We start from the raw sequence: 20,950 nt of genomic DNA, 5'->3' as shown, positions 1-20,950 counted from the left end.
TTTTTTTTTTTTTTTAATTAGCTATTATATTTATCTTAAATAAATGTCAGAAGGTTACAGTAAGATTTGACTTCTTTTCAGTAAAGTAAACACACTACTAAATGGATGCTAAGATTGATTTGGGTTTACCAAGTGCAAAATTCTCTGGCTCAAAACACAATATGCAGACCAACAGACAACAGGCCCTGATAAAGCTGTGCATGAATAAAAAGATGGGGATTATTTCCACCAGGCACTAGTGAGAGAAAGGCCAGGTTATAAGGCAATAAGGAGACAGCCTCGAACCCCACATTTCTGAAAAGATGGCAAGAATCCTTACAATCCTCAGACCAGACTTCAAGCTTTCTAGTAAAGAAGCACAGAACTTTGTCCTGTTGCCACATGGAAATTTTTGGTGACTAAGTATGCCTGAGTATCTTAACAAGCCCTACAATCTTGAAAGCTGACCCTTTGCAATAAGAAGTGTGACACAGAAACAAAGTCTTAAAGGACAAAAAGGCTGCACGCCCCAAGCACTGTAACCCGAACAGAGGTGCTTTCTAAAGGGATGAAGCTGCTTGTACACAGGTGCCTGCTACAATTGCCGCACATTGAGTCAGTGCATAAAGTGCAAGGCAGCAATACTGCTGGGAGCTGGGCAGCAAGGGAGGTGGAAGTGGAGGCTGCTCTGCTCAGCCTCTCTATTTCACAACTGTTCCTGAAAATTTCTGAGCTCCAGGAGAGCTGCCCAACTTCCTCCGAGCCACTGCCTCTGAGCTGCATTTGCAACACTGGCGGCCTGTGTATTTCAGGAATGTGAAAAACTGGCACAGTGAGGTTTATGATTCAGCCAAGATGATGTGTTGGGACATGACTGAAGTTAATTAAAAGGAGCTTAAGACAGACAGACAAAAAAAAAAAAAAAGTTTGCAAGACTTCTTAAAGAGCCAATTAATTATTATTTGTGGCTGCACACGCCAGTTGGGCCACAACATGGATTCTCCCCCAGCCAAAAAAAAAAAAACACCCAAAAAACCAAAACAACAAATGCAGGTCAGCTTTCAGGAGCTCTGGGCCATTGTCTTCTCAGTGTAGCTGGGTAAAACTTTACTGAAATCAGCAGAGTGGCACTGTTTACACCCACAGACTTAGGGTAGGTCTTAATGGTGAACACAGAGCAAGAAATAAGCAGTACCTCCAGCAATAAGTCAACACGCAGGGGCTATTCCAGAGCTGGATCACCTGGTGACATTCACTGTTTGTGTCTGTGGACTGGAAAAGGAAGGACTGTCTCTGCCTGGAGTCAGTGTGGGAGGAGAGAAATATGGGAATAATTTAATCCTCTCTAATGCACGACAGTGATCATTTTCAGAGCTGCATGAGGCACCCACGAGAAGTCAAGCAGTTTCACACAACACACTTCCAGCCTAGTTTCCTGTAAGGATTTCCTGTAAGGAATTCAGTAAGAATTCCTCTGAATTCACAAAGATTTTAAATCAGTACATTTAAATCCTGAGTCCTGACTCTGCAGCCTCAAATCTTTCTTCATCTCCCCACAGTGGGAAAGCAGTGGTGACACAGAGCAGCGTGAGCAGCGCTCCCACTCCCAGCGCCGCCTGGCTGGAGCGCACAGCCCCGTGCTTTGCACAAAGGCAGCGGGCAGCGCCTAATGGCCTGAGCAAGATGCCTGAGAAACACTTAGCAAAATCTGCAGTTTTGTCCTCAGGAGGAACAGACCTTACTGCAACCTGTCAGTAACTGACAAGTATGTTCAATAGGAGGCTGAGGTGTTAACAGTGGGGACTTTTTACTTCGTCTCACTGTCACCTCCGTGGCTTATGGCGATTGCAGCCTACGTGTGATGGGCACGGCTGCTCCCAGCTCGGCAAGGAGCCTCCTACCGCTGCAGGCCCTACACCTGCTCACACAGCCCTGCCTGCACGTAGACCCTGGCAGCCCCTGTGGCATTTGCTGGGTGGGGGTGGGAAGACCATGGTGTCATTTACACACGGGTTGAACAAACCAGGTGCAATCAGTTTGGGTTTGGCTGAAGAATCCTCCACCCAGTGCAAGCTATTTAACTCCTGCAGTGCCAAAGCTTTGTGCATGCCCATAGCAACGAGATCTTGAGTCTGCAGAGAAGAAATCTCTGGGTCAGTCACTGTTCTCCAAGGCACCATGGGAGGGTCAGGTCCTATTGAAGATCTGTTGCCTAAAGACACATAGCCAGAGCTCCAGCTACTGTGCTCTGAAAATTAGTCTAATCTAAACACTGAAAACACACAGTAAATATAGTAAAATCAATTGCTATCAAAGTTGCTCAGGCTGCCCACAGAAGTGGATGCCGCATCCCTGAAGGTGCCTAAGGTTAGAATGGATGGGGCCCTGGGCAGCCTGCTCTGGGAGCTGGCACACCCGTCTGCTTTCCAGAGGCTGCAGCAGCACTTCTGGTGCTGTCCTGGTGATAGAGTGAATATCCAGCAGGGAGCTGAGGAATGGCTTAACGATCTGGTGCTTGATTATGCTCCATGCAGGTTCCGGCACTTCACATGTAGATGATGACTAACACTAAGGGGTGGTTTGGGGACTGCTGGGGAAGCAGCGGGAGCAATGCACTGGACTACCCCTGGACATTGGTTCATATCCACTCCATCTCCATTCAACTGTTGAGGCAAGACTACTGGGCCACAGTTATCTTTGGGCTGCAAGCTGCTTCCTGGAACATCCACCTTTTGCCTTCCCACACACCAAGCTGGCTGGCAAGATCTATGCATCTTGTGGCTTTTAGGAAGGGAGATTCTGGGATGCAGTTTGTAGGGGCTGGACGGTGATCCATGCCTGAGTGTCCATGAAGTCCACTGAGGGCTGCTTACGTCCAGTCTGTTTTGCTGCTTGAAATTAACACTATCATGACAAAACCTTACCATAGAAACCCGTATGGGAAAGCAGATCATCTGGACTGAGAGGAACATGTTTCCAGAAAGCCCCAGGACAGTGGATTTCATTTGAGTTTCTGCTCCAGTTGTTCTTCCAGCTCTTTCACAAAGGCTGTATGAAGCAGGGGAGGGACCTGGAGGGAACTCCCGTCTGAAAGTATCTTAACACCTTGCTGGACCCTTGCCAAATACATTTTCACATTAAGAACTATTAACTAGCAGGAAAAATACTTCTCTCGACCCCTGGGGGGTCAGTGAGATACCCAAGTGCAGACACAAGACAGAGCTAAAATCTGACATAAAAAGCCAGGGTTGCTCACCTCATTCAGGAGCTGAAGCCCAGAGAAAGGGGCACAGCTTCCAGGAGTGGACAAAGCCTGCAAACCCTGCAACAAAGGCTACTTTTCAGCCGCACATAAAGGAAGGAGGGCCCAGCTCTGCCCCTCCAGGCAGACTCCACCCCTCGCAGCGTGGAGGCCTTCGCAGAGCGCCAGGCACATCTAATCAGCTCTGACAGACAAGACAAGGCAGACGGCCACCCGCCATGGGCACCCCCGCCTCTGCTCACCCGCAGGCTTCCCCGCAGCCACACGGGTGCTGCCTCAGTGGAGCTGCTCACGCCGGCCCCATGGCACCACTGCTGCCCCCTGGCCCTCACCCACTCTGGTCAGCACACGCAGCCGAAGCACTATGAGCTGCTGTTTAAGGCACAGCCCAGCGCTGATTAAACAGGAATGGGGGCAAATCCTCAATGATTCGCGTTTCCCTTCAGACAGAAAAAAATCCAAAATTTCAAAGAGTTCACTTAAGCATCTTGGGTACAAACAAGTCAGTGTTGGAGGCAGAGAACAGCTCAAAGGAGTCAGACCTGTCTCAGAATAGCAGGGAAGACTGAATATTTCCTAAAATTGCCTCTCCTCCACTTCTTAGATCAGGGTTCAGTATAGTCCAGAGCAGGGTGAGAATCTAGCTGAATAAGTTGAATAAGCATTGCTTAAAAGGGAGGAGGCAGGAATTCACCAAAGCAAAGAGGAGGAAGAGAAGAGAGAGAGCAGAGGCTCTTTTTAGAAGTGCGGGTACCACTTTAGTCTACAGTGGCCAGGAAAACTGGTTGGAAGCCCCAGGACTCAAGCAAGATACTCAGCCCTGGAAGCTTGAAGAAGAAAGGACTTGGCAGAAAATCCTCTGCAAAGCAAGGAATCATTTCTGCAGCAGAATATTCAGCTTGCCTTGCTGCAAACCAACTCAGCCAGATACTTGATCATGCCATCAGAATATTAGCACTCGACTCCGCTGCTCTAATGTAGTCTGTTGTCCAGTCCCTGTTTCACTCCTTCCTTCAAGAAGCTACAGATCACAGCACATGGAAGGGAGAAAATCACTGCTCTGGAACTGCTCAGATTAAAGAGAGGCCAACCAAATAAGAGCCAATTTAGGGAAGCTTTGGCACCATGCAGGAAGTTGAGACTACCTGTTTGATGTGCTGCTGAACACAATGTATCAGTTTCTCTTTACTCTTCCTCTTTGGGACCAGCTGTCCACAGCACATATCATGGTGCAGCGGTATTAAGCCAAGGCAGCTGGAATGCTTGCATGGAAGCATAGCAGATATAGCATTATTGTTGCACCACATTAATTTTCTTACTGCCTTAAAATATAGAAGGAGACTGAGAGACCCAGTACTGGGCAGCTGGACTGTGTGGCACCCACGTATCACAATAAAGTTGAACTGCACCCACCTATACTGCAGGACACTATTTGCACTGAGGGCTAGGGGTGCCAGCATAAGCCATAAAGGCCATCTGAGAGCTTTGCACACATGCCAGCTAGGACTTGAAGAAGATAATACCACTTCTAATAAGAAGACAAGACACCTAAAAACTTCACTGAAGAAATGACATCCTCATCCTGATTTTCTATGTGTCCCTTCTGAAATAATAAAAAAATAAAGCAGGACAATTTTAGCTTTTAGGGACACTTTCCAGGGCACAGCAACACACTAAATCATCTCTAGTCACCACATCCCAAGGAAACAAAAGTATGCCTTCTAGAAAGATTATAATCAGTTGCTTAGAAGCATGTGTATACTTCTCCCAAATAGGTACAGAAAAGATAAAGCTACACTAGAGCTGTAGTCCTGTTTCAACATGTCAACTAGTAAGACTGTTGCTCCTAGTCTAGCTGTGAGTATCTGGTGGTAGAGAGGCTGAAAATTTAGAGCTAAATCATAACTACCTTGGAAACTTCTTGTTAATGAAGAAATGACTGTGTAAAATGTTTACTAGCATTCACAACTGCATTTTAATTATCACTTCTGTTGAAAAGAAGTATAAACATACCCAGATAGTAGTGGAATGAGGAAAAACTTTGTGGACACATCCTGGAAGGGAAGAACCAAAAATTTAATCCCTGGGAACAGCACAATCAGGACCCAGAAGGCTGACAGCTGGAGTGATGGGTGAGGAAAGAGAAGGAAGGAGACAAAGAACCGGGCTCACTTAGTGATGTTGTGCTGCAGCCTGTTGTGGTTAGTCTCTGCTGCATTACTGAAGATGTCACTGTATCTTTCTACAAGTTTACAATTTCCGGGAATCTTCCCCACTAAACTTCCTGTGACTGCACAGAAGAGCACTGTAATTAAGGTGAGCCACAGAGCAGGTATTTGGAGGTAAAACAACAGAAAAGGCGTGAGGATGAATATAAGCATCAAAGGAATCCAAACAGATCCTGGGCTTTGGGTCAGGGACAATCTGAGAAGGAAGGGGTTCTGCAGACAAATGGAAGGCCCTGGAAAGAAAAAATAGAAGTTCTTTGATCTGAAATTCTGCTTTATTTTAAAACACACATACTGCAACAGAGATGTGCACACACACACACACACAAACAAGTCAAGTATCCACATGTACACAATTGGTTCTGGATACTCCTTCTTCCTTTAATTGGTCCCAGGTGAAGCATCAACAATCACATCTGGAAATTTTTATACAAATGGCAGGAAAGCCAATGACTTGGGTCACAAATATTTCACGCTCTTTCTTTGCCAGAAACACAGGACAAATGTGGTTTACATCTGCCTCCCTATAAATACTCACACTTGCAAGATTCTCTGCTATGGCTAATATTTCTGTTTGCACAAGCAGAGCTGGTCAGCCTGCTACCCTTCTCACCCAGCCTGGATTTGGTCAGACCTGAGAAACTGGACACTACGTGACACCTGCAGACCAGGTCAGCTTCTCATTAGGATACATACCAAGAGATGGCAAAGATATACCAAGTGACTTGAAGATACAATGCACAGGATCAGATTTTATGGATAAACATTTTTAAAGGCTGCTGCAGCCTCAGCTTTCCAGTCTCTCCATGAGACCACAGGAGAGGCACACCCAGCTTCTGCCAAATGTGCAAACTCAGCGTAGCATGCAGAAGCTCACCTTCCAAAGGAAAAAACACCAGTACCCTTCAGTTCCCCACTCTTCCTGCCTCAGCTGCTAGCAGGCTTGCTGAAGAAAGGTAGTACTGGCAGTAGCCGTGATTCTTAGCCACTCATATTCAAGAAGAAATTGTACTGATCCTTGTCCATGATGCACCAAATCACCTAGCTATTTTGGCTTAGTCTGCACTGGTGCTGCAAAACGCTGTACAAATTCAACACATCTCAGTAATAATGGCCTTGCTTTGAGGCATCGAAGACAGGATTCAGACTAAGTCTTAACAGTAGCACTGTTTCCTAGCAGTAATTGTACTCAGCTTCATTTTGAGAAGAAGCCTCAGAGAGAGCACAATGTCCTCAATACTGTCATCATGTGGGCCAAAGGCCATTACTGTCTTCATTACTGTCTGTGATATCTGCGTTCTGAGGAATGCAGAAATGCATTTATCTTTTCTTTAGTGCTAACTGGTTCTTAGAAAAAGCACAAGATCTTTTGGTTCTGTGCTCTTCTGAGATATCCCACTAGTGTAGATGCTAGTGTTAGACCATTTTTAGAAGAACTGCAAGGTCTGCTGGATGCAGTGGTGTGTACAAGGAAGCCACAATTGGGCAAGAACAGCTTACACACTTCTAAGGAGCCAATTCTGATCTTACCTGCGGTAACTCTGTGTTGCTGAAGGGGTAAAGAGACTGCAGCCACGACCTAACAAGATCCCAGGGGGAATCTTCCAGAGCAGTCCATCTGGCAGTTTTTCATTCCTTCAACCCCTGAAACGGTGGATATGGCAGTAGCTATTTACAGAGCTCTGCCAGCCTCTGGGTCGCAGGTGTTACTGCACTGCACTCCTACTGCAGCCTTGGGTCTGCAACTATAAAACCCAGGATGATCACACTGCTTAGTCGACTTAGAGCAAAAAATATTCCCTCATGGAGATTGCCCACAACCCAAGACAAAGATTTACCTACCTCTGAATGGCTGGTGTTATACTTCAAGCAATCAGAATTTGTAATGGACAAAAGAGGATCCAAGCAAGATGCACATTCACTTGAAAAAACTGACATTTTTAAAATACAATGTTTAATTAACACATATAATTTACCACAAGTTTCAAAGCTGAATTTTTATTTATTTATTTAGTTAGTTATTTAAGGATTAAAGAGGTTTGATTAAAGATAGCATCTTCAGATAACTGATTCATTACATTTTCAGAACATTCCATCAGCCAGTCTAAAACATGTGATGCCACTGGGACCTGTCCTAGTCACTCATTCTAAGAACATTTACAGCCTTAACAAACTGCTACTTCATTATCTGTTCTGGAGTTTTCCTTTGGAACCCCTACACAGTTCACTGCTGGAAGAAGATCACTGAGCTGATGAGTGAATTGTTGAAACCATCATGAATTGTTCAAACCACACCATTCACTTCCAGCCCTTCAGGAGCTTTCCTGAAGCCCAGACCAGGCTGGGCAGCATTGCTACAGGACAGAGGTGGTGCGAAGAACCAAGAAAATGAATCAAGTGGGAGCAAAAATGTCCTTTTTCTGAGTACTGATGGGCACTGCTGTGCTCTGATTTATTCTCTGTAACCTTTTTAAGGGCACACATTAAAATGACCTCTCCACGTGTCTCCACCAGTGATCATCTGGTATGCAACAGGTGTGAGGCCGTTGCTGTTCTTAACATCTTTTAAACGTTCTACCAGATGAAGAGATAAATTCCCTTTGTTCCTTGGAGATGGAGTTTCTTTCATTTCCTGCATAAGGATGCAGTCCACACTTCCAGTAGAGGGAACAGATGATGTAGGCCTAGAGGCTAAGGGTGCATTTGCATGGCATGGGTTATCAAGTGTTTCTTCAGTATTAATCATTTATGCCCATTGGACTGTACGTGTCTGGTAACAGCAGTACATTTCTAGGGGCGTGCTCTGTTTTGCAAGAGCTCAAAAGATGAAAACCATCCTTTCAAATCCCTTTGCACTCAAGCCCATGGACACAGTCTCCTTAAAATCAAAGCTGAATTTAAGGACCCTGATTTGACTTATTTGCATACATGATTATGCAGATCATCTTACTGCTTCTTATCCCACTGCAGCAGACCTGCCATACTAGGCTGCAGAAGAGCCCCCAGGTCTGTGCCACAGTGGAGAAGATTGGATTATAAAAATGGACACATGCCTGAGAACAGGTCCTAGCTGCATTTTCACGACTCATCAGCAGGCACATGAGAAAAGTGTGATTTAACCCCTCATTGTCAGAGAGGTAGGGTAGAAGAAAGCATTGCAGCAACCATGGAGAATGCTTAGATATAACAGATGCCTTTGTTTGAATATGTTTAAGGAAAAACTGCAGAGGCATTCTATTCCTGCTGCATGCAAGAGGGTTAATGATCTTAAGCCACCAGCTTCAGCACGAAGTCCCCAGAAATAAAAATGGTAGAAGATTTCCAGTCCCAGGATCATCACAGGGTGAAATGTCCCACTCACCTCATGGTGTGGGTGCACTATCTGCTTGTGCTGCAGCAGCACACACACTGGCTGACTTGAGATGTACATTCTGCATGGCTGCAGAGTTCCCTTCCATTCTGCTGCTACCTTCAGGCCCCCACATTTCAGCTGCCAACCTACATGTGTAGCATGCACACCAACGCTACCTATACTGCCCAGTTGTCCAGGATGCCACAATCCAGTACCTCTTTGCTCTTTTATGGTAGGCTTTACGGGTGAGTCAGTGCAGCAGCACTCCTAGGGTTAATGCATCCCTAGGCCAGAATATCTGAGCATCTGTAGGAAGTGGAACATTTTTAATGCTGTGAGGAAACTGCTGCATGGACAATAGAGACAGAGAAACCAGGCTCCATCAAGTGGAAATAGATTCACTGTTCAGGGATGCATGGAAAGTGCTGAGTAGTCACAAGATGTATTTTGCAAGCTCTAAATAATCTCTTACTAGGGCTAATAAGGCACTTTTCGTAAAACTAATGTGAAAAATAACAAAAGAAAAACATAATTGCCATTTCTGGAGAACATGGCCCTTACGAACCAGTCATCTCCCAAGGACTCATTTCATACCAGCAATAACTTCAAGGGCTTCAAGAAACACTGAAGCAAAACTAAGTATCTGGATTTCTCTTTGTTCTGAGAATTAAACTCAGGCTACTTTTGGCCAAGAATTACTCAGCTTTTAAAGCCAGTATGGCCCAAACTAAAATTTCCAAACCAGGGCAAATTAAGTGGATTTGGCTGAGTTTTCTTTGGAGGGATTCTGCACATGTTTTGTTAACCCTGCCAGGACTAGGAACACAAGGGAAATTTCACCAACACCGCAGGTTGATCAAAACCACTAACATCTTCAAGTGATGATGTTTTTACCCACCCTGGGTCTGTCACCCTAACCTACTCTTTGTAAACATCTGAGAAAGCACGGTGACATGCAGTAGATGACACATGTTAATTCCAACTAAACTTCCTACTGCAAAAGCAGAAACCAGGTGAGAACAAACAGAGTGGAGTCAAAATCAGAATTAATAAAACAGCAGTGTTAAATGTAGCCCTAGGAGTCCCGGAGGACCTTGATTCAAATATCTGCAGTTTGAAATGTGAAAACAAAAATTTCTTCAGTTACAGGACTCCACGTTCTCCTAACTCAAACTTCAGCTTTGATGCTCCTCAAAGAAAAGAACAAATGTACAAAGCTAGAGCATCTGGATCATATCTGCGCTCTAATCCTGCAGTTTAGATGCCAGCTTCCTCTTCCGTGGTAGAAATCCATCTGCAAAGTCATGCTCAGAAACAGGAGATCAAGCAAGCATCAGCTTTTTTTCACTGCTTCTGAATTAATACCAGGGTTTTGCTGTGGGGTTTCTTGCACCCCAGCTGCTCTGCTTTAGCCATGGCACCATACTGATTCTGTGGTCAGAGGGATGACACCAACAGAACAACATCCGTATTGCTCCAGCAAAAATTATTCCGGCAACTTCTAAGATGATTACTAACCTTCCACACATTTGTGTTTGTTTCCTCACAGTGGAATTCAGAGTATGTGGTGGTGGAGTCTAAACAGACTTAGAGGCCTGCACATGACTGCCAGTCACAGCCACTCCAGAGAAGAGAGAGAAAGCAATAAGAAAGAAGGAAGCCAGCTGTCAGAAGGAACATCCATGTGGACAAAGCCATCCAGATAAGTGCTGCAAGGAGGAACAGGGTGCTGAGTTCAGTGCATCCTCAGGGACAGAGCCTGGAAACAAGAAGTGCTTGGATGTTCTCAGCAACAGCACTATGAGCTAGCTGCTGGCAAGAACTATCCATGGCAGCATTCACACATCCTGTTTCTCTTTCCGCCTTTTGAAGGTATCAAAGCCTACACACGCACCATCTCTCTTCTCTTAGGTCTCTTCAGGAATGGACATGGACCTCCCCTGTTGCCTGTAAGTGAATCTGTGTGCTGACTGCTAGAGGCCTCCATCTCCATAGATAGGACTAAGGCAGCTCTTGTCAAGACTGACCAAGAGCTTCATGCCCTAATAGTAGGGCATTCTTCTACTCCTCTGTTCTTCTTCCTGCCCCTCCCCAGCGTCCTGTGGCACCAGATAAAACAGCCCAAGGTCACAGCATGCTTTATCTGGGAGCTGTTGTAGCATCCATAGTGTCCTGTCCCCAGCCCAAGAGTGAACAGTGCCGATGCAAGGCATTCAGCCCAAGCCAGCCCAAGTGTAGGCTCCAGAAAAGTCTCCCCATCCCTGGCTGGCTGTCTCCCATGTGGCAATGCATAGCACTGTTCACTGACTATTGGCAGAGCCCAAAACTGTTTTTATTAGAAAACACTGAGGCAAGCCTTTCCAAGCCTCAGAAGAATCATCTTGTAAAGATCTGGGCTTGAGATGCCAAATGATTGCTGCTTTGGCGGAGTCTGCACATTCATTTTTTATTGGTCACAAACGCTTTCCAGATGCTGGCATGCTGGCTGCAGATTGCAACTCTGGGGACCTGGCTTCCAGCCCTAGTCACTTTGTTAAACTCTTGACCTGCTGTGGGTTAAAAGAAGCAGGGAATGAGACTGAGTCACCATGAGGGCACTGCTAAGAGAGAGCACACTACACAGCAGAGACCCATTTCAGAAGTTTTCTGTGCTCAGCTGGCATGGAAAACATTTAAGGTGGTCCACAGCAGTACAGCTGCCAGAGATGGTGAGAAGTACATGCAGTGTAACACCAGTCTGAGGTTTAGGGGCAGAGACAGAGAAGCTGCCCTACTGCTGGATTTTCCACAGTTCAGCCTAAGCACTTTCCATCTTCTTTTTCCCCTCTACACAAGTGATTTCTCATCCCTGATCCAAGACTAAAGTGATCCTCTGAGCCAGAGCCATGTGCAACATCAGAATGAAAGCTGAAGCCAAGAAACCTTCCTTGGGTTCAGGTTTCATGACAAGCCTGAAACTTGTTCATGAGGGAGGTTTGCGTATCTCTGGTGGTGGGGGGAAGAAGGGGGGGAAGGCTTTCTGGATTTTGAGTTGTTACAGGATGTCCCAAATAAGGGGAAAAAAAGAGAAGTTAACAAGCAGAAGGAAACACAACTTTAATAGAGCTGTTTGATAATTTTTTTAACTGGAAAAAAATCCATTTGAAAAACACAGCTGTTAGAAATATTTGTGTATCGTCCCCCCCCACCCTCCACCCCCCCTCCCAAAATATAGGGGATTTTTTAAACTAACATTTTGCATTTTTTAAATATACTTCTCAACTGAAACTCTTCTGCAGTGGATAACTTTCTTTAACCTCAGTTTTCAAGACGAAAAGTTTCTCTCAGAATCCCAGTTCAAAGAGAGCATGAGCTGAAACAAAACTTTTCATTCTGCCTTGAAACATCCAGCCAAAGTAAGTGTTTCAGAAAAGTACTTCCATTCTGAATTTCTGAAAAGGAAAGAAAATGGTTCCTGGCTAGCTCTGCTGACCTAAACACATCTCTGTCCTCTCCTGTGTGGGCTCCCAGCCATGGGGCTTTGAGGGGCAAGTTCCTGGGCATGGCCCCTGCCCAGAACATCACCTCAAGCTCTGATCAGTGCTCTCCCCATTTCCACAACAAAATGCTGCCTGAAGCACAGCCCTGAAAGCTTCAGGTCTCTCTGCAAGGCACAGATAATGAACTGCACTGCTGCGGATGCCAGACAGGACAGCGGACAAGATGACGGTAAAAGGTGCAGACAAGTGCTGGAGACTCACAGAAATAACACAACTCCCCTGCTCCTCACAAAATGATGTGGTGGTGCCAGTAGCTGCTGACACTTACTCTGCTACTGGTTCAGCTGCAGGAAAACTGGGCAGAGGTCAGACTTGCTGCCATTCATCCTTGTAACTGGAGTTCAAGATTTTCAAGTCACAGGATGCTCAGGGATGTGGGGTGCCTCACTGCTCCTTTTACCAGTTAATCCCTAAGCTGTCTTCAGACCTCCATTGAAAGCTTAGCGTCATCCAAAGGCAATCAGGACCTCAGAGCATAGAGGGCTACTACGGAGTCTTGAGCAACACAAGGAGGAGAGAGTGGGCCAGCATTCCTCCAACCTTCAGCAGCCACTCCAGACACAAGACAATGGCAGGGGATGCAGCAGGTAAGCTGCTGTCTGCTTTTTTGTACTAATTCTCCTCAAAACAGACTAGCTCACAGCAATCCTGCCTGATGATCTGTTCAGCGTACAGAAAGCTTAGTGCTCCTGAGGGGCACTGGGAAAGGTTTTATCACATGGAGCTAGTCCAGCGATACTAATTAAATCAACACAGTAGAACTGGGGGCTTTCTTGAGTTAAGTGTTGCCACTTGAGCCAAATTGAACCTCACATCACAGGCAGGTGTGCTTCCTAGCCTCCAGACAGCCCTGCCAAACTCGTTTCACTTGTGATACTAAGGCCAATTCCAGCACAGCTTACAGAGATTAATAAAATAGTGGAGCAATCCAGAGTAAACCCAAAACCTTTTAGGCTCAGCCAAGTGGAAATCCAGCCTGACTCCCTACTCAAAAACAAACTGAGAAAAATAAAGAAAGTTTTACATAATAATCTATCCAGTGTTACAGCAGACAGGGTTTCTCCAAGGACATTATGTAATGTCTCGTAAGGGCTTTTAGACGAATTATCAGGCAACTTGCACAATTATTAAAGTGAAAAACAGAAAAACAGGTGAGCAGTGGGTGTGAGAATATACATCTCTTCCTGTTGTACATGAGCAGCAGCAAAGTAATTCAGAATCAGTGAGATGCCATTGGAGATAGGCTTACGATACACATTTCAGATGTGGAGCTGACAGGCTGCAAAGTTGCTTAGAACTGACACTTGGTCCAAGCAAGTTCCCTCGAGCACAAGGGAGAACCCCTCCACAGTGCTCTGTCGAGAGACAGACTCCCTGATGTATGTTTGCTGCCCTCTTTATATCTTTAGGCCTTTAGACCAGCAAGCACTATTCTAGGACCAATCATTTGTGCAACAGAGGGACAGAGCATCAACCACATCACTGGACACCCTGCTCCTGTGCCTCACCACCCTCACTGTGAAAGATTTTTTCCTTACACCTAACTTTAATCTACCCTATTTGATCTTGAAACCATTTCTCTTCATTCTATCACCACATACCATGCTAAAAAGTCTGTCCCCTTCTTTCCTGTAGTTTTCCTTTAGATACTGACAGGCTGCTATCAGGTCTCCTCGCAGCCTCCAGGCTGAACAACCCCAGCTCTCTCAGCCTGTCCTCATAGGAGAGCTGTTCCATCATTTTGCTCTCCTTTCTTGGCATTTACTGCCCCTCCTCATGTCCTGGAATATTTATAGGGATTCTCTCAACCTTTCATTTTGCCAAACTGAAAAGGTACATCATACATTCATCAAATGAATGAATGCTCTACTGAATACTTTGCAACAGAACAAAGGAAGAAAAATCTGCAAAGTGCTGTCACAACAGTGATTACTGATGCAACAGATAGATATGAGCACGCAGAAGGCAACAGAAGAATAAGGTGGTTGGTACTGAGAGCCATTTGAAAGAGAAAAGAGTAGGCACTTGGCAGAATGAAGAAGAATTAACTTCCAGGCATGTGGAGAGACCTAATACTGCTTAGGACCAAGCCCCTAGGCAACAAACCAATGATGGATTGCAGTAGAATGAACTTTTCCTACAGAGTGGAAAAAAACAAATGCTCCCAAAATTTTTGTACTAAAATTTCTTTTCAGCAGACAGCTCTAGTAATTCTACATGTGAAATCATGGAACTGTACAACAGTGAACATAAATACCCAATATTCTCATGTGATTGCTAATATCACAACCATACTGTAACCAAACCAGCCAGGCCAGCAAAGGAGAATGTCTTTCAGGTGAATACATGCAAGTCTCACATGATGGTGAGATGAGATGGGAAGGCCTTGTCTTGTCTCCTTCTGGCTCCATAGTGCTTTTCAGTGCAGCAAAATAGCTTATAAGCATATTGTCCTCTCTGCTGTGAGTCCAACCCAGTGATACATATGTGGACCCAAGCCAGTAAATGCAGCTGGCTTAAATACATCTCTGTGAACTGTGCTCCCAACAAAAATTGCCTTAGACTCCATTTTCTGGCCAAATTACTCCTGACATTTTGAAACAGCTTCTACTGGAAACATTTTTAAGGCTAGGTTTTGTACATGGCATAAATAAAATAATTCTATCTGACAGAATTATTCCAGATTTCACCAGGGCAGCTGATATAAAAAATCTCATATTTTGTAGGTCTTATAAACTCTTCTGTGACATCCTGTTGGTTAACTAACTTATGTATTTCACCCCCGGGGCTACTGCGTCAGACTAGAGAGTGAATAACTGAGTTAATCCATTACACTGTGTTGCTTCCCTCAGAGAAAACAGCACCTCACAAGACCACAGACCATGTAATTTAAGGTAAGTGCAACCAGTTAGGTAGAATTCGGGGAGATAGGTCCAGTCACCCAGGAAGCTTTAAAACACAGTCATGTCTCTTTCAAATGCATTTAGAGCTACGTTTTCCAGGTTTAAAGGCTTTTACTAATCACTGCAGCAAGCCACTAGCAACACCTACTGTTTAAATGATGGGTGTCTGACCAACAGATCTTCTGCTCCCCCTAGCACTTGTTCCTATTATTGCAGATTATTGCACTGCCAATTACTACTAATTCGACAGCGTTCTGATTGCAAAGCTGGGTTTCTCTCTCCCACATGAAACCTGTGGGAAGGGAGGATAGGTAAAAGGAGAGCCATGAGAATATTCCCTTGAACCAACCTGGGAACAGCTGGTTTCAGCTCACCCCTATGCAGACTGGCTCACACTGCTCTGCTCTTACAAGTAGCTGCAAGCACTTACTTATGCTGAGGTCTACTATAGGCCAAAGAGGCTCACTGTTTTTGCCTCTGTTCGGGCATTTCATTCTCATTAAATTCTGGATTGCACATGGACTGGGGAAAAGACATGGCTGTAGTGTCAGTGCTTGGATTTGCACTCTCAGACTTACCCACACATGTGCATGACTGCACACACACAGCGCACAACAAAGAGTAAAAACATCCTAGCAGTTCTTCCATGGAATTCTTCCATTTGGAAGGAAAGGAAGAGTGGGTCCAGTGGCCCTTAGCAAGGGCTGAAGACTAAAGCTAATAAAGATGATAACCTCATTCTTAACTAAAACAAGGCCAAGCTGTAAGGAGGATGAGTGAAATACAGAGTTCTAGGGGGCAATCCGTGAGAAGAAAACTCCAGTGGACATACCATTCAGGTTCCCTGTGGCAGGGCAGGAGAAGGTTCCTCAAAACAAACCCTGGGGCTAGGGAGATAGGAGTATGACTAATTCAAGCACATCATACCTCCTCCCTCTGAAAACTAAGGAATCAACACTGACAGGGAGCTCCTGTCAGTTTGGGACTGGGATTCAGTCTCCAGGCATTTCTTAATCTCACTACTTTGTTGACTGGTAGATCAATTTCTGTCTTAAACACTGCCCTCTTTCTTCCTCTATTACTCACCTCTGCTCTTAAGTGTAAAATGAGTCAACTGTGTAGCAAACCAAGAAAGAAAAGGAAGACATGTCTTCTAGGTAGATTTTTACCATCAAAGAGATTCTGGTATCTCTGCACTATGTAGTAGTCACTCTAATTCAAGAACAGAGGAAACAAATAAGATCAGAGACTGATGTTTTATGGAAGTTGAGATTCACCCTCTCTGCATGTCATCATTTACCACCTTAGAGAAAGCCCAATAGCTGTGGGCTTCCCATCCAGGTCTGGCTCCTACCTGGCAAAGCTACAAACTAAATTAGTCACTGACTTCAAGTAAAAGCAGAATTAATAAAGACTTGTCAAGCAGCCAATTCAAAGTGGGAAGACCTGAGGAGGAGGCTGAAAGTTTGATGGCTTTGCTGGCTTGACTGGCTGCCATGATGCCCAAGGATGACCAATGACACTTTCTTGGACAGGAGCCACCTCCCGCAGGGCCCACGCCCTGATGAGAGTCTTGCTCCCCTCCAGAGCAGCTGGCTCCTGCAAGGTTCACTGCCTCAATGTTTGCTTCGTCCCAACTCCTGAAACAGGTCTTACTTGTACAGGAGCTTGGTGTGTCTCTGCTATTGATAATTACACATTTATTGAGCTTGTGCAATCCAAGCTCCAGCTTCAGGCCAAAAGTTCATTGCTAGAGGGGTTCAAGAATTTCCTCCTGAGAATGGAGCATTACATCACTTGCCAAGTGTGTCAGGCAGTTTTCCAGCCTCCTGTTGGGTTACACCCATTTTGACTGCTCTTGTGGCTGGATATTGTACATGCCTGGATGTATCTTTGTGCTCCACTGGGTTCATTGTCTCTGTACACTCCAGACACCAACAAAAACAAGGCAGACTGTCACAGCCCCTGTTGTCACAGCCTAAGGAACCCAGAACAGCTGAAGGACTTCTCCTGAGGTCAGTAAATAAGAATGAAATTCAATTTCCTGGCAGCAGACAACCAACTGTTGAATATTTTGCATGTATACCTCTAAAATATCAGACCATTCTTTGCAAATCTCATCACACAGGCAGTCAAGGTTGGCAATGACATTTTTTCTGATGGAACGCTTAATAGTCTCAGGGACACACCACTTATCATGCTATGGATGGGGCATACATTATAAAAAGTGATGGCTCCTCCCCAAAAATTCCATTTCAGCTAAGCTCGATGTCATGTTCATTTTCCATTATTCTTGTAGCATCAAGAAGAACTGAATCCTTAATAGTATATCATCATTCCACACTTAAGGGAATACAAATACTGGTCATTCTCTTTGCCATTAAACCATCATTGCCTGTCTTTTCACACACATATACCTGAAGACACTGAAGTTAAAAAAACAGCTAATCTTTAATTCTCATGCGTGATGTTATGTCATGCTGCCATGCTGATTAACAGAAAAATCACTGTGCAAACAAACTAGAACTCTTACACAGGCAGTTTTAATTTGTTATGGAGTTTGACACCATTATGGTAGAAAATTAGGGTAGTAATGAGCAGATAAGCCAAGATCTAGCTGTAGATAGATACCTACATTGCTGTAGATACAAGGCTCCTTTTCCCCTATGGAACCTATCTACAAGCTCTGTGCTCCCCAGACTTCAGAGATCTGTATTCAAAAATGCGCAGGGAACTCATAAATACGATTTGGGGATATACAAGCAGCACAGCCTGGTGATTTCTTTCAAAGCCAAGGCTGCCAGCATCAGTATAACCTCCCCAGCTTCAACTCTGTTGCAAGGGACTGCAATGAGCCTCCAAATAAAAATCCTGTTGTTGTTGACCAATAACTGTGCCAGACCACCTTAAATGGACACTGTGCCCATCTGCTCTTCCTCTCCTCCCCCACACCTCCTCCCTCAGGGTTGTAAGCCATCCTGCAATATTTTAAGTAGCATTGTTCTCCTCCCTTCAGAAGCCCCTGGACCATCTGAATGGCTATATATTCTCTCCATGCTGTTTGTTATTCCTGAGGACATGCACATTGCTGAACATACTAATAAAAATTTCATAAAAGAGGTTGCCAAAGGGGTGCATATAAGGGGATTTGTAAAGCACACACAGTCTCCATTTGCCATTAAGAAAGGGCTGCAGCAGGCAAAACCAAGCACTCCTGTACAACAAGAAGGAGCTGTGTTACTGAATGAGACAGAAAGGTCTTAGGTGACAGACCAAAGATCTGTATCATCCAGTATCCAAATTAAACAAATACAAAAGTGAGTTCCTTTGCAGTTCCCAGCAGGTTAAGTGAAAGGTGCGAGGAATTAGCAAGAAAATGCCTGTGCAAGTCATGCCAGTGTAATAACTGCTGTGCATGCGTGTTAATGTACTGCCTGCTTACTCATCCCCTAGCAGACTGCTTGCACCTTCACTGAGCAGAGATTAAAACACAGGGAGTAACATAGTGACTAAAAATTCTTTAATCTGGTCTGAGAGTAGAGTTCAGTGGATGCTGTGCCCCACCTCTAAGCTACTTCTGTGTTGGTGGTGAAGTCGCACACGTTTTATCTGAGCTGTACCTCTGCCTCCTGGATGGAAAGTACAGTGTAAGTATATTTCATTACAATCAAATGCAACCAGTAAAGAAACAAAAAAGCCCACAAGATCTGTAAGCACATGTTTTGCCTACACTCAAGAGGCAGAGCACTTAAAGGATCGTAAATAGATGACTTTGTGAAGCCATACGTTAGGAAATTACTGAAATGCAGGTTACTGGCCTCACAGAGAGTTACAGCCCACGTGGAATGAGTGCTCTGCCATAACCAAGTTTACTCATCATAATGGATTGTAAGTTATATTAAAACATATCTCTACAGGCTCGTCATGATCTGTTCTTGTAAAATACATAATTAAAGAGAAAAAATGTTAGAAATCAACTTTCAGTGTTGGGCTTCCAGTATTTGCCAGCTCTGCCTCAGACAAGCAGAGACAGCCTCTACAGGATTCAGTTTTGTAGCTGCTGCTATAGGAATTACTTAGAAAGTAAAGGAAATACTTATGGAAGCAGCAAGCTTAAAGGAACCTACTATCTTAACAGTCAGAAAAGCACTTGCACACAAAAAGTCATACTGTCCAGAGGTGAAGCCTTCTGGATTATGTGAAATACATTGATCCAGACATAGGCATTTGGGTGGGCTGTTGGCCTGAACCCCTGGCAGGAGGCTGTGACATGAGGGAAATATCTGTAGTGTTTTCCACCCTACCCTCATGCATGATCTACTGATGTACCACAGTGAACATTGGTAACTGTTCTACTGGCAAACAGATGTGTGCTGCATGAAGCACCTTGGCTAGAATTTTACTAATGTACAAGAATGTATTCACTGAGAAGAACAAATTCTTTTCCAGATGACAATTTGTGCTGAATATTTCATACTCATTCACCAGTTCAGCAAGTTCCACGTATGTACATACACAAAACATACAGATGTTCATTATAATTTGCCTAGTGAACATCGTATGTATTTAATCAGTTTTGAAGGTTAACCATATTTTAGTATTTCCACAAATATCTTTGGAGCCAACTTAATTAAACACCTCAATTGAACTGGGCAGCAAGTTTTCCTCAGAAACATTTATAGCAACTATCCTGCAAAACCAGCTACAGGCTCCAAAGCCATCCAGAACGTGCTCCAGAGCCAGAGACCTTTAAAAGCCTCTTCCAACTCAAACGATTCCATGATTCCACAAACATACAAAAACACATGCTCATCTCATAGTGTACATGTGTAACTGCAGATGCCCTGCTTCTCTACACTCATGCAGGACAGCTATTGTATGTCAGCAGTAATTTATGCTGGGTTTTCATATGCAGTGTACATCTTATTTTCACACACCAGCTCAGTGTATATATGATCAGATTGCAGGCACATGTGCACATGCATGTGATGTGAAATACTCTGGAAAGCTCTAGGAAAATGTTCTGTCAGACGTTATGTTGACAGATGTAGATGCAGCGCCTCCTCCAACTTACAGAAACCAGTCCAGACATCACCTTTCCATATGCACAGCCAAAACTGGAGTGTTAAAAATCCAGCACTGACATAACATTCAGTATTTTAATTGTTATCATTTGACCCTTTAGTCCACACTTGTTCAAAGCAGCTTCTTTTTTATTAATATCTCAGCACACCGTGCAACACAACTTGAGTGTCCTAATTTAATTTTAATTAGTGCTGACTTTTTCTTTCCTCGCTAATGAAACAGTGCTCATTATGAAGTATAATTGAAGACCCCTAGGGGGAGGGGCATCTGGAGACCTCATTGTGTTGGTACCCGGCATCCTGCCCAATAAAATTCCCTTCTGAACGAAAGCAGTTTTATCATTAATTCATACTGCAGGGGGGCTGACTAGCTGCCAGCTGCTGAGTTCGTACTGCTCTTAGGAAGAGCCGTTTGTTTTCTCCAAAGAAACAACTCCAATTTTCTAATGACTAGAATACTTACATCATAAATCCTTCACTCTTGTTGTTAAAAGTATTTTTGAACATGGGCTGTTACGAAAGTGTGCCTCTTCATTAGATGCAGACTATTCATGAACTTTTTCTGTTTGTGATTTTAATTGAGCTTGAGTGATATAAATATTG

General features: G+C 44.4%; 1 protein-coding gene across 3 annotated transcripts in view; it reads left to right on the top strand.

Annotated features, from left to right (window-relative positions):
* The window catches only part of HIC2 (HIC ZBTB transcriptional repressor 2), a 114,749-nt gene that overhangs the window by 81,946 nt on the left and 11,853 nt on the right, over positions 1-20,950 (top strand). For 2 of the 3 annotated variants that reach the window (XR_004309017.1, XR_001558443.2), the window contains one exon: positions 10,371-11,767. The gene's annotated coding sequence lies outside the window, so the exon portion shown is untranslated. Of the gene's footprint in view, positions 1-10,370; positions 11,768-20,950 lie in introns of those variants that run through there. The other variant, XR_004309016.1, reaches the window with a different exon arrangement.

This window comes from Coturnix japonica, chromosome 15 (genome assembly GCF_001577835.2).
Source record: "Coturnix japonica isolate 7356 chromosome 15, Coturnix japonica 2.1, whole genome shotgun sequence".
In the NCBI taxonomy this organism is placed as follows: Eukaryota; Metazoa; Chordata; class Aves; order Galliformes; family Phasianidae; genus Coturnix; species Coturnix japonica.
The sequence above is the reverse complement of the archived record's forward strand: the minus strand, read 5'-3'. Positions and strand labels throughout refer to the sequence as shown.